This window comes from Pristiophorus japonicus, chromosome 4 (assembly GCF_044704955.1).
Source record: "Pristiophorus japonicus isolate sPriJap1 chromosome 4, sPriJap1.hap1, whole genome shotgun sequence".
In the NCBI taxonomy this organism is placed as follows: Eukaryota; Metazoa; Chordata; class Chondrichthyes; family Pristiophoridae; genus Pristiophorus; species Pristiophorus japonicus.
Window position 1 is genome coordinate 145,576,976 of NC_091980.1, and position 13,440 is coordinate 145,590,415.

A 13,440-nucleotide genomic window follows, 5' to 3' on the forward strand; every position below is an offset into this window, starting at 1 on the left:
CCCTCACCGCTCCTGCTGTACCTGGCCATGCTCCAATCACCGACCTGGACCTTGATGACGTCACTCTTCGCTGCTGTCGCCCTCCTGCGCCAGCTCGCGCTGCTCCCTGGAGCAGTAGGCTTCCACGCTGCCCATGGCCGCTGCTCACCGCTCCTTTTATGGCCCCAACCTGCCGCTGGTGTTTTCCCACAGGTCTCACACCAGTCTGGTGCCTCCGCATTGATTTTGACCGATGAATTCTGCACGATTCCTCAGCCCTCCACTCTCTTAGGGTGCTTGGGGCTGTGATGCACGTAGCGCAGGCCCCACAGGCAGAGCATTAGGATTGATTCCATCCATCGTTGGCCCTTGCCTTTAAGCGAGTGAAGGAACCTCTAAAGAAGGCAGCGCTGCACGGAACATTGTTCAGCGCTCTGCCGCTAACCGCCCCTCACACAATTTAGCGCTCTAAGGGACATGGTTAGCGCTTGATTTAGTGCACCACCTCCCTCTTGGAGCACTAAAGCTGAAGTTCCCACGGGCAGAAAATCATGTTCGCCTGGCGATACTTTTGCACTGCTTCAAAAGTTATCGCCCCCAAACGGGACCTTACGCAATTTCTAACCCTCAGGATTTATAAACATTCGGAATAGGAGGAGGCTATTCAGCTCCTCGAGCATGTTCAGCTGTTCAATTAGATCGTGGCTGACCTGTGTCTTAACTCCATCGACCCGCCTTGGTTGCCTAACCCTTGAAACCCTTGCCGAACAAAAATCTATCCATTTCATTTTCTACATTTTCAATTGACCCCCAGCCTCAGCAGGTCTTTGGGAGAGAGAGTTACAGATTTTCACCACCCTTTGTATGAAGAAGTGCTTCCTGACATCACCCCTGAATGGCCCAACACTAATGTTAAGTGTCATGTATTCGACGTGGTTACTGCTTGTTCTATCACAAGGTGTGCCACCAGGAGGCACAGCAGTGGGAGACTTGTAGGTTACCTGTACAGGTGTACCTGGCCTAGTATAAAAGGCAGGCCACCAGGTGTGATCCTCACTCTGGAGTTATCAATAAAGGACTAAGGTCACTACAGTCAAGTACAACGCATTACTTCATGGAGTCATTACTGGAGCATCTAAGGACACAACATTAAGATTATGCCCCCTTGTTCTGGACTTACCCCACCAAAGGAAATAGTCTCTCTCTATCTACCTGATTAATTCATTCAATCATCTGGAACACCTCAGTTAGATCATCCCATAATCCTCTATACTCAAAACAATACAAGCCCAGTCTATGCAACATGTGCTTGCAGTTTGGTTAATTTATACTCCTATCCTTCTCCTATCTTCCCAAGAGTTGAGATTAGAAGGAATTTGTGCCCCTGTGGTAATAATCAATGTGTGGAGCAGGCTCAGGCAAGAGCTGTGAACACTGTATCCACAAACACCTTTAAAAAGGAGCTGGAGCAATATATGGTTCGGGATTAGCGAGTCATTAGGTACGTACAAATCAAGATGTTGCAATGCTGTGCCACCTGAACTCTGAGGACCCTGAGAATGCGATATCAAAGAAAGGAGCTGGTCAAAGATATCTAAGATGTACTCTGAGTTTTCCTGGATTTTTTTCAGGGAGGGAGAAATATAGAACTTTGAAAGGGATGGAGTTGATGATAGAATAGACTCCAGGCGGTCTGTAGCAGGCATGGACTGAACGCCCTCAGCACAGAAGCCCAGTACCCTTTGGAAATAACTCCATTCCATGGGCAGCTGAGGACGGTATTCTCACCATGCGCTCTCTGACATAAAACTACCAAACTGCTCTTCACTGTTGTAAGAACCACATAACTACAGAGAATTTCTTCTTTGTGTTGGCAGGCCCTTGCGTTGGGTGGAGGTCAGAATGAATTCCTGCTTCCAAACGGAGGGAGTTCTCAGCCCAGTAACCAACAGAGCTGGAAAAGCCTATTCAAGGCAGACAGAATCCCTTTCTTTGACCTCCACTGGCAGCCATTCAAGGCTGTCAAGCCTATTACAGATCAAATGTGTTTAACACCTTTTCATCCAGACCCCCTTCTGTCGAGTTCGACAGAGGAGCAGCTGTTTTTTCAGACATCAAGATGATGTTTAATTTAAATTCATAACAAGAACGACAAATTAGATTTATTTAACTATTTGGGGAATACTAGCACCAGACTGCGACAAAAAAAATCACAGGCCGGGGATTGAACTGAAAATCAGCACGGTCCCAGCCTGCAAGACCATCAGCAGGCCAGGGCCATTAGAGGGAGCAGGGTACATCGGCCCGGCCCAGAAATCGTCACGGTCCCAGCCTGCAAGACCATCAGCAGGCCAGGGCCATTAGAGGGAGCAGGGTACAGCGGCCCGGCCCGGAAATCGTCGCGGTCCCAGCCTGCAAGACCATCAGCAGGCCAGGGCCATTAGAGGGAGCAGGGTACATCGGCCCGGCCCAGAAATCGTCACGGTCCCAGCCTGCAAGACCATCAGCAGGCCAGGGCCATTAGAGGGAGCAGGGTACATCGGCCCGGCCCAGAAATCGTCACGGTCCCGGCCTGCAAGACCATCAGCAGGCCAGGGCCATTAGAGGGAGCAGGGTACAGCGGCCCGGCCCAGAAATCGTCACGGTCCCGGCCTGCAAGACCATCAGCAGGCCAGGGCCATTGGAGGGAGCAGCGTGTGGCGGCGTACCACTGCAGGGAGCAGCGATGGCTGTTTGCAGTGTGGGCAGGCACTGCAGGAGTGGTGAGGTCGGGGAGAAGGAGCGACAAGAGTTCGTAGAGGGAAGTGACCGGGGCCCAGGAGAGGCGAGAGTCTGGGGCCAGAAGAGGCGAGGGCCCAGGGACAGCAGGGACCAGCCCACACTGCGATATGTGTGCACATTAGGTCCGTGCAGCAGAGCTGGTCTCCAGTCGTCTTGGTTAACCCTTGCCACTGGACCAAGACCTAGCTCTGTCAAGCCCGTGTGGTGGCTGGTGTGCAACGGTCACCACACATTAAAAAAATCCACGCACCCTTCAACATGTAGTTCAGGATCTGGAATATTAGGTCCTTCATGAAACACCTGTGAACTTTTCGTCATGGAAGCAAGTCATCCTCATTTAGAGGGACTGCCTATGATGATGATGAACCGGAGGTTGAACCGGTATTGGTACAGTGTATCGGTATTGGTATTGTGTATTGGTATTGATACAATGTATCGGCATTAGTACTGTGTTAGAATAAGAATTCGGAGCAGGAGCAGGCCATTCGGCCCCTCGATCCTGCTCTGTCATTTAATATGATCATGGCTGATCTTCTACCTCAACTCCACATTCCTACATTGTCCTCATATGCCTTGATTCCCTTAATATACAAAAATTAATCGATCTCTGTCTTGATATACTCAAATACTAAGCCTCCACAGCCTTCTGCGGGAGAGAATTTCAAAGATTCACCACCCTCTGAGTGAAGAAATTTCTCCTCATCTCAGTTCTAAATGGCCGACCCCTTATTCTGAGACTGTGCCCCCTGGTTCTAGACTCCCCAGCCAGAGGAAACATCCTCCCTGCATCTACTCTGTCAAGCCCTGTAAGAATGTTGTATGTTTCAATTAGATCACCTCTCATTCTTCTAAACTCGAGAGAATATAGGCCTTGTCTACTCAGTCTCTCCTCATAGGACAATCCCCCCAGCCCAGGAATCAGTATGGTGAGCCTTTGTTGCATTCCCTCTATGGCAAGTATATCCTTCCTTAAGTAAGGAGACCCAAACTGTACACAATACTCCAGGTGTGGTCTCACCAGGGCCCGGTATAATTGCAATAAGATGTTTTTACTCTTAGATTCAAATCTTCTTGTAATAAAGGCCAACATACCATTTAATTGCTTGCTGTACCGGCATGTTAACTTTCAGTGATTCCTGTACAAGGACACCCAGGTCCCTCTGAACACCAACATTTCCCAATCTCTCAACATTTAAAAAATACTCTGCTTTTCTATTTTTCATATCAAAGTGGATAACTTCATATTTCTCCACATTATATTCAATTTGCCATGTTCTTGCCCATTCACTTAGCCTGTCTATATCCCCTTGAAGCCTCTTTGCATCCTCCTCACAACTTACATTCCCACCTAGTTTTGTATCATCAGTAAACTTGGATATATTATATTTGGTTCCCTCATCCAAATCATTGATATAGAAAGTGAATAGCTGGGGCCCAAGCACCGATCCTTGTAGCAGTCCCCAAGTTACAGCTTGCCAACCCGTGTGATGGCTGGTGTGCAACGGCCAACCTACGTTAAAAGAATCCAAGCACAGGCATCTTCCACCCTTCAGGATGTAGTTTGGGATCTGGAATGTCAGCTCCCTCATTGAAGCACTTGTGAACTCATCCCTTTTTGGTGTGGAAGCAAGTCATCCTCGATACAAGGGACCGCCTAATACTATACAATCCAAAAATGACCCGTTTATTCCTGCTCTCTGTTTTCTGTCCATTAACCAATCCTTAATTCATGCTAGTATATTATCCCCAATCCCATGAGCCCTAATTTTGTTTAATAACCTCTTGTGTGGCACCTTATCGAATACCTTCTGAAAATCCAAATACACCACATCCACTGGTTCCCCCTTATCTATTCTACTAGTTACAAACTCAAAAAACTCAATAGATTTGTCAAACCTGATTTCCCTTTCATAAATCCATGTTGACTCTGCCCAATCCTATTATTATTTTCTAAGTGCCCTCTTACCACATCCTTAATAATAGATTCTAGCATTTTCCCTATGACTGATGTCAGGCTAACCGATCTGTAGTTCCCCGTTTTCTCTCTCCCTCCTTTCTTAAATAGCTGGGTTACATTAGCTACCTTCCAATCTGCGGGAATTTCTAGATTCTATGTAATTTTGGAAGATGACAACCAATGCATCCACTATCTCTATAGTCACCTCTTTCAAAACCCTAGGATGTAGGCCATCAGGTCCAGGGGTTTTATTGGCTTTCAGTCCCATTAATTCTCTAGTATTATTTTTTAACTAATTTTTTAACTTTCAGTTCTTCATTCTCGCTAGACCCTTGGATATCCACTATTTCAGGGAGGTTTTTATGTTTTCTACCGTGAAGACAGACACAAAGGGCTGGAAATTTGGCAATTAGCGCAATGACCAGTTTTTTGGTGCCAATTTTGGCGGATGTGTTTTTTTTAGTGCTGGAATACCGCTATCGCTATAGGTCACAAAATTTGGCAAACGGTGAACGGCGATAGCACTGGCGGTAAATTCCAGCGTTACACAATGAATTTGTGCGCCGAATCTACCACTCTTAAAGAAAAACGGACCTTCTGCGCATACACAATTTTTATTTTTCCCCCCTGATTTTTTTCTTCCGTTTTTTTCCTGCGATCCTGGTCAGCTGCCCGCCAGTTTTGAGAAAGCATTCGCAAGATGGAGGAGAGTCAAGAATGGAAGGCGAATTCAGCAGGAAGAGGTCAGAACGTATACTGCAGATGCCTGTGATGTATGTAGTACTCAAATCACTGCCTCCACACAGTCTGGTGTTGTAGTAACTGCTGTGACCTTAGTCCTTTATTGTGTAACTCCAGAGTGCCCCTCAGGTGTGGTGGGCAGCCTTTTATACTCTGTCTCGCAGGTACTTTCGGGTCTCCCACCACAGCGCCCTCTGTGGCGTACCATTGTAACTATACATTTAATGTACCTGGAAATACAGAACATCTCACTCCCCCAGCAGTTCCAAAAGCACATTGCCGGTAACCTCGGCCTTGTTCGTCCTGATTGATTTGTGAGTGTGGGTCCATGACCATCCACTTCCCTCTTCCCCCCCCATGTAGAGATTATGCTTACGATTCGGTGCAAGCGTGTGATATCTGCAGTCCTTACATGGGTGATGAAGTACACAAGCATAACCTCCAACAGAAAGCAGGTACACATAGACAGTACATTTGTATGGTACATATAGATGCATTGAAGAGTTATATCAAAAGGTTTCAGGTACACTGAACAGTTATTTAATCCCAGCTCAACTGGGTGAGGTACGGTGGCAGCATACTGCCCTTTTTTGCCCGAGGTAATGGGCTGCGCTGAGGCAGGGCACGCTGAGTGCATCGCCTCTGTTCTCAGAAAGAAGTCGCCTTTGCGGCTCATCTGCAGCCGCTGAACCATTGCATGAATCACATAAAATCGGAAATCGCATTAATCCATTAATCATGTTAATCACAGATCCATTAACCCCTTTTACTTGTGCATTGTGATATTAACTCTTTTCATAAATCATATCAATCATTTTGACTCGCTCTTGCCCTTACAAAAGTCTCTTTGTGGTGACCGCCAACAGTGTAAGACCCTTTTAAGGTTCCCGGGTACATTTCCCTTTTAAGACGCCATCTTGTTTTTCCACGAGGTTTCGACTGGGCACCACCATTTTAGGTGCTATGCTGGTCCTACCTGCCTCTCTCTGCAGAACTCTTCTGCCACAAGGCTCGCCGCCATCTTAAACTCCTTCAGCAAGGTCATTACTTCATTATCACCAGTTCCAGGTTGCTGTAATCAATGCATGTCCAGTACTCTGTGAAGGGCTTGGCACAGTGAGTCTTTATCTTCCTGAAGAATCCAGCACGCACTCGTTGACAGAGCAAGCACCAAGTATGGCCCATGTAACCCTTTGTCTGGACTGGCTCAGAACATTCTGCAGCGCCGACATCCTGCACCTTCTCCCGGGCTGCTGAACAGGAGACCCTGCAGGCCGCGGCCGCGGAGCGGCACCACCCGAAGGCCCTGGGTCCGGGTCCGGATCCGGGTCCTTTCCCCGGTTCCCGCGGCCCTGCGGGGAGCAGGAGAGCAAACTATCGGCCGGTAATGTGGCAGCCGGCCTGGTGCCGGGAGGCCCTGCTGTTCTCCGCCGGTAGCGTAAGCGGGGCGGAAGTCGGTCGCGAGTTCCTTCGCTGCCATCCGATCCGAAGGAGGAGGCCTGCTCTGCCTGTGAACACGGGGGACAGCGGTCTGTGGAGGAATTAAGTCTTCCCACCTGCAATGGTCCACAAAGGTAAACCGTGCGTCTCGTCCCCATGGGATACCTGCACCATCGCTCTGCCAAGAACAGGTATTAGTTCCCTGGTGTAGGTACGCAGCTTCGCCGTGACCGGGACCAGCTTGGGTCGTGCAGCTGGGTTAATCCACAGTTTATCAAAAGTTTCCTGACTCATCAGCGACTGACCCGACCCCGTGTCCACTTCCATACTCACTGGGACTCCGTTCATCTTGACTTCCATAATCACTGGGGCCGAATCGTCGGGACACGTATACAGTCCAAATAACGCCTCATCTTCTTCTGCCTGCTCCTCGCTGGATAGCAGATCATCCTCCATCTCCTCAGCCACACGGTGAGTCATGTTTCTTTTGCACATACACTGAAGGTGGCCTTTCGTGTGGCAGGTATTGCACGTGTACTCCTCAAACCTGCACCAGTGAGCCCCATGGCTTCCTCCGCAGTGCCAGCATGGTGCGACTTGATTAGCCCCCCTCGGCAGACTCTGAGTTCCAGGGCCCCGAGGTCCGTGCTGGGCAGAGCCACGGTCTGCAGTTTTGTCCGTGGTGGGCGCTATCCTGTGGATAGTGCCTGCCGGGTTCGAGACCGTGTGGATCATCTGCTTGGTGCTGCAAGTCGATGCCATAAATGCCCGGCTGATGTTGATGGCTTGCTGCAGTCTGACTGTAGGTTCAGTAAAAAGCATCTTGTGAAGGAAACCCCCATGGCCAATCCCCATAACAAAGACGTCCCGCAACGCCTCGTTAGGGTGTGTGCCAAAAATCGCACGGCGCCGCAAGTCTCCTGATGTCCGCAGCATATTTTGTGACATCCTGGCCCTCGGGTCTGCAGTGGTGGTAGAATTTGTGCCTGGCCGTGAGGATGCTCTCCTTCAGCTTCAATTGGTCATGAATGAGTTCAACCAGCTGCTCATATGACTTGTCCTTGCCGCTCGCGGGTGCCAGCAAATCCCTGATGAGATGATAAACCTCATCACCACAACTGGACAGCAAAATATCGCCTTACGCTTCTCTCTCAGTGCGTTCGTGTCCCCGTCAGGTCGTTTGCTATAAAGTAATACTCGAGCCTTTCCATAAAGGCCTCCCAGTCATTACCCTCTGTGAAATCCATTAGTGAGCCCAGAGTAGCCATGGTTGCGTGAAGCTCGTCCATGTCCTCGTCGCCAATTTGTGATGTATGTAGCACTCAAATCACTGAGTCCACACAGTCTGGTGTTGTAGTAACTGCTGTGACCTTAGTCCTTTATTGTGCAACTCCAGAGTGCCTCTCAGGTGTGGTGGGCAGCCTTTTATACTCTGTCTCGCAGGTACTTTCAGGTCTCCCACCACAGCGCCCTCTGTGGCGCACCATTGTAACTATACATTTAATGTACCTGACAATACATAACAATGCCAATCAGGCCCTCATTACTGCAACAGAAATCAGGTGGGGGAGTTTAATAAGGGCCGATCAAAACTCCCCCCAGCCACTGTAAGAACACTCTGGAAGAGTGTGACTGAGAAGATTTCCGCACTCGATTCGATAAGGAGGGACACCAGCAATGTAGGTAAAGGTGGAATGACCACTGCCGGGTTGTCAGGGTAAGTAATATTTTTATTGATGCACTTCCATTACTTAAATTGCAAATGTGACACATGTTGATATTGGTAGGCTTAGTGTTGCACCTCATTTGCCAAGAATGATTGTCACACATTATTAAGACTGCTTTTTGACACTTTAAAAGATGCACTTCGATGTCTTCCTCATGAACCACGTGCAACTACCATTGCCATTAGACAGAGGACTGTATTCAATGCCCACAGTATGGTATAAGTGCACTGGTAACTATCTGTGTGTGCCACAAGAGCAGAAGGGCACTCTGGTAACCATTTGTACTATTATCTTTGCAGGGAAAGTTGTTTGAGAATCACCGTGAGCAGCGGCACACAGGCGGCGGTCCGCCCCAAACAATCCCACTCACCGACCTCAAGGAGCTGGTGGCAGGTCTCGTTGGTGCCTCAGGGCGGTCAACTACCCGTGGGGATACTGAGCACACGCTTTCCAGTGAGGGTAAGTCCTGAAAAATCCATGGGCAATGTGATGTACTGTCTGTGGGCTAGGGTTCAGACAATGTGATGTAGTGTCTGTGAGCTAGGGTTCAGACAATGTGATGTACTGTCTGTGAGCTAGGGTTCAGACAATGTGATGTATTGTCTGTGGGCTCGGGTTCAGACAATGTGATGTAGTGTCTGTGAACTAGGGTTCAGACAATGTGATGTACTGTCTGTGGGCTAGGGTTCAGACAATGTGATGTATTGTCTGTGGGCTCGGGTTCAGACAATGTGATGTACTGTCTGTGGGCTAGGGTTCAGACAATGTGATGTAGTGTCTGTGAGCTCGGGTTCAGACAATGTGATGTACTGTCTGTGGGCTAGGGTTCAGACAATGTGATGTAGTGTCTGTGGGCTAGGGTTCAGACAATGTGATGTAGTGTCTGTGGGCTAGGGTTCAGACAATGTGATGTACTGTCTGTGAGCTAGGGTTCAGACAATGTGATGTAGTGTCTGTGAGCTAGGGTTCAGACAATGTGATGTAGTGTCTGTGAGCTAGGGATCAGACAATGTGATGTACTGTCTGTGGGCTAGGGTTCAGACAATGTGATGTAGTGTCTGTGAACTAGGGTTCAGACAATGTGATGTAGTGTCTGTGGGCTAGGGTTCAGACAATGTGATGTATTGTCTGTGGGCTCGGGTTCAGACAATGTGATGTACTGTCTGTGGGCTAGGGTTCAGACAATGTGATGTAGTGTCTGTGAGCTCGGGTTCAGACAATGTGATGTACTGTCTGTGGGCTAGGGTTCAGACAATGTGATGTAGTGCCTGTGAGCTAGGGTTCAGACAATGTGATGTAGTGTCTGCGAGCTAGGGATCAGACAATGTGATGTACTGTCTGTGGGCTAGGGTTCAGACAATGTGATGTAGTGTCTGTGAGCTAGGGTTCAGACAATGTGATGTACTGTCTGTGGGCTAGGGTTCAGACAATGTGATGTAGTGTCTGTGGGCTAGGGTTCAGACAATGTGATGTACTGTCTGTGAGCTAGGGTTCAGACAATGTGATGTAGTGTCTGTGAGCTAGGGTTCAGACAATGTGATGTAGTGTCTGTGAGCTAGGGATCAGACAATGTGATGTACTGTCTGTGGGCTAGGGTTCAGACAATGTGATGTAGTGTCTGTGGGCTAGGGTTCAGACAATGTGATGTAGTGTCTGTGAGCTAGGGATCAGACAATGTGATGTACTGTCTGTGGGCTAGGGTTCAGACAATGTGATGTAGTGTCTGTGGGCTAGGGTTCAGACAATGTGATGTAGTGTCTGTGGGCTAGGGTTCAGACAATGTGATGTAGTGTCTGTGAGCTAGGGTTCAGACAATGTGATGTACTGTCTGTGGGCTAGGGTTCAGACAATGTGATGTAGTGTCTGTGGGCTAGGGTTCAGACAATGTGATGTACTGTCTGTGGGCTGGGGTTCAGACAATGTGATGTAGTGTCTGTGAGCTAGGGTTCAGACAATGTGATGTACTGTCTGTGGGCTAGGGTTCAGACAATGTGATGTAGTGTCAGTGTGCTCGGGTTCAGACAATGTGATGAACAGTCTGTGAGCTCGGGATCAGACAATGTGGTGTATTGTCTGTGGGCTCGGGTTCAGACAATGTGATGAACTTTCTGTGGGCTCGGGCTCGGGCTCAGACAATGTGATGAACTGTCTGTGAGCTAGGGATCAGACAATGTGATGTATTGTCTGTGGGCTCGGGTTCAGACAATGTGATGAACTGTCTGTGGGCTCGGGCTCAGACAATGTGATGAACTGTCTGTGGGCTCGGGCTCAGACAATGTGATGAACTGTCTGTGAGCTAGGGATCAGACAATGTGATGTCGTGTCTGTGAGCTAGGGTTCAGACAATGTGATGTACTGTCTGTGGGCTCGGGTTCAGACAATGTGATGAACTGTCTGTGAGCTAGGGATCAGACAATGTGATGCCGTGTCTGTGGGCTAGGGTTCAGACAATGTGATGTACTGTCTGTGGGCTTGGGTTCAGACAATGCTAGGCAGGCCACATTGTCCGCATGTCAGACACGAGACTCCCAAAGCAAGCGTTCTACTCGGAACTCCTTCACGGTAAACGAGACAAAGGTGGGCAGAGGAAACGTTACAAGGACACCCTCAAAGCCTCCCTGATAAAGTGCAACATCCCCACTGACACCTGGGAGTCCTTGGCCAAAGACCGCCCTAAGTGGAGGAAGTGCATCCTGGAGGGCACTGAGCACCTCAAGTCTCATCGCCGAGAGCATGCAGAAATCAAGCACAGGCAGCGGAAAGAGCATGCAGCAAACCTGTCCCACCCTCCCCTTCCCTCAATGACTATCTGTCCCACCTGTGACAGAGACGGTGGTTCTCGTATTGAACTGTTCAGTCACCTAGGGACTCATGTTAAGAGTGGAAGCAAGTCTTCCTCGCTTCCGAGGGACTGCCTATGATGATGTACTGTCTGTGGGCTAGGATTCGGACAATGCGATGTACTGTCTGTCAACGACATATAATGTTCCTTCAAATGAGCCTGCGCTATGTGAGCCGACTCATGTTACCCTGCCTCCTCCCCTGCTGCTAACCAGTGGTCTGTGGTTTTCTATTTTGCAGATAAGGATTCTAACGCGTCACACACCACCTCGACCAATCCTCCGAGGGTGGACGAGACAGATGAGAGCCACGCCGAGGAACCTCCACGGGAGGAGGAGGACGAAGAGGAACAGCCAATTGCTTAGGGGTGTGGGGGGGCACGCAGGCACCAACTCTTTTAGCTGTGGCCACTCGTTCTTCTGAGTAAGACAGAGCATTCTCGGGCTACCCCCCCATCTGAGGTCTCAGGTCCCAGTGGGCTGCAGCAACGCACCCCCAGGGTTGAATCCCGTATGCCGTCTTTGTGGAGGTTGAGTCGGCAAATCCCATCTGCTGAAAGTCAGGCGGACGCCCCCAGCTCAGCCTCCTTGAGGTCTTGGGTGGGATCTCCGCAACATCGCCGCACTATCTGCGGACACAAGGGAGGGCATGTCGCAGATTGCAGCTGCAACAAGGGACAACACCAAGGCTGTCAATGCCCAGTGGCAACTGACGGTCTCGACATTTGGCACTCGAGTCCTCAGTGTCGTCGTCATCATCATCATCATCGGCAGTCCCTCAAAGCGAGGATGACTTGCTTCCACGCCAAAAAGGGATGAGTTCACAGGTGTTTCAATGAAGGACCTAATATTCCAGGTCCCGAACTACATGTTGAAGGGTGGAAGATGCCTGTGTGTGGATTTGTTTAACATGGGGTGACCATTGCATACCAGCCACCACACGGGCTTGACAGAGCTAGGTCTTGGTCCAGTGGCAAGGATTAACCAAGATGACAGGAAACCAGCTCTGCTGCACGGGCCAAGTGCACACACATATCGCAGTGTGGGCTGGCCCATGCTCCCTGGGCCCTCACCTCTGCTGGGCCCCGAACTCACACCTCTCCTGGACCTCAATCACTTCCCTCTACAAACTCTTGCCGCTCCTTCACCCTTCCTGCTGTTCCTGCCCACACTGCGATCAGTGACCTGGCTTTGCAGCCATCGCCCTCCTGCAGCAGCACGCGCTGCTCCCTGCAGTGGTATGTCGTCTCACACTGCTCCCTCCAATGGCCCCGGCCTGCTGATGGTCTTGCAGGCCAGGACCACGTCGATTTCCAGTGTCATACCACCCAGACCAACAGCACCATTGAGTGGTGAGGCCGAGCAACAGGCTCTCCATTCAGAAGCCGGGCCTTCCACAGCCCCAGATTCTCCAGGGGGTCCAATGGCCTCTCCTACATCTCTCCCCCAACAACAGCGGAGTCCTGCGCGCGTTGCTGCGAAACGTCTTGGGCCCAACTTGTGTCGAGGCAGGGGCAACATTCAACGGGGGGTAGGTGAGGTGGGGGGGGTTAAAATGAGGGGGAGGGAAAGCTGGCCACAGTTAAACGGTGTTTGGTGCAGGGGTTGTTCTTTTGTTGTTTTGGTGTTATTTTACAAAAGTTTTAAAAGTTTTACCACTGTTGTTTAAGTTAATATTTTATTGAAGTTCCCAAATTGAAGTTTCCAAAGCTTCCTAAATGTAAAAATGTTTCATTAATGTATTAGAAATTGATTTTTTCACCTTAACCATTCTTGTGCAGTGTCTTATTTGAAGAATAACAGGGGGAATAGTCAACATGGTGAGATAGAGTGGGCAGGCAACGGTCAAACATGCTGTTCAGCCTTCATGCAAAGTGTAAAGTCCTGCCCCCTCAGTACAGATTCACACGAGGCATGTAGTGAAGTCAAGGTCACTCTGGACCTGCACCTTTATTTCACAGCTCTGGAATGCTGC

At 49.5% G+C, this 13,440-nt stretch overlaps 1 long non-coding RNA gene across 1 annotated transcript; it reads left to right on the forward strand.

Moving 5' to 3' along the window:
- The first annotated feature begins 6,411 nt into the window (after positions 1-6,411).
- On the forward strand, positions 6,412-12,976 carry LOC139262234 (uncharacterized). Its single transcript, XR_011592925.1, has 3 exons — positions 6,412-7,369; positions 8,925-9,084; positions 11,707-12,976. It is a non-coding gene; the product is annotated as an uncharacterized lncRNA (long non-coding RNA).
- The last annotated feature ends 464 nt before the right edge of the window (positions 12,977-13,440 follow it).